The following is a 540-nucleotide window of genomic DNA, read 5'->3' as shown; positions in this document are numbered from 1 at the left end:
GCCCCGCCCCCTATTACAATAGTGGCGTTGCACTGACGTCAAAATTGGATTAAGACGTCTGTGCCAGAATATACCTGCCATCACTCAGTATGTTGTATAAATGTAAACAGGAAGCCTTGTCGACTTACGGTTTTACAGACAACCACAAACATCGTTGGGTATGATGATTAATAGGTCTACGGAACATGACGGATACACTCTATGTGAACAGGAAAGACTCAAATGTACTGTATATTGTATGACAATCAACCTGCAGCATTATGGGTTTAAGGGCGTGGTTTACGGTTTCTATAAAAGCTGCACTTGAGCGCGCTTAACTGTCCTGTTGACAGTTGATGAAGAATTAACCGAACTTTGCCTCTTTTGTTTCCTCAGCCAGCCAAATTGGTGATCCCGATTGGAACATGTTCGTAACAGCTGATATGACATCTTCAAAGCTGTAAACGCAGCCGGACGCCTTTTCTAGTTTGGCAATTTCTGCGCACAACATGGCAAGAACGGCGCTCTCAAGTTCAAAGCGGTTCCAGCTGGATAGCGGCA

This window comes from Cynoglossus semilaevis, chromosome 10 (genome assembly GCF_000523025.1).
Source record: "Cynoglossus semilaevis isolate Cse_v1.0 chromosome 10, Cse_v1.0, whole genome shotgun sequence".
Taxonomy (NCBI): Eukaryota; Metazoa; Chordata; class Actinopteri; order Pleuronectiformes; family Cynoglossidae; genus Cynoglossus; species Cynoglossus semilaevis.
The sequence above is the reverse complement of the archived record's forward strand: the minus strand, read 5'-3'. Positions refer to the sequence as shown.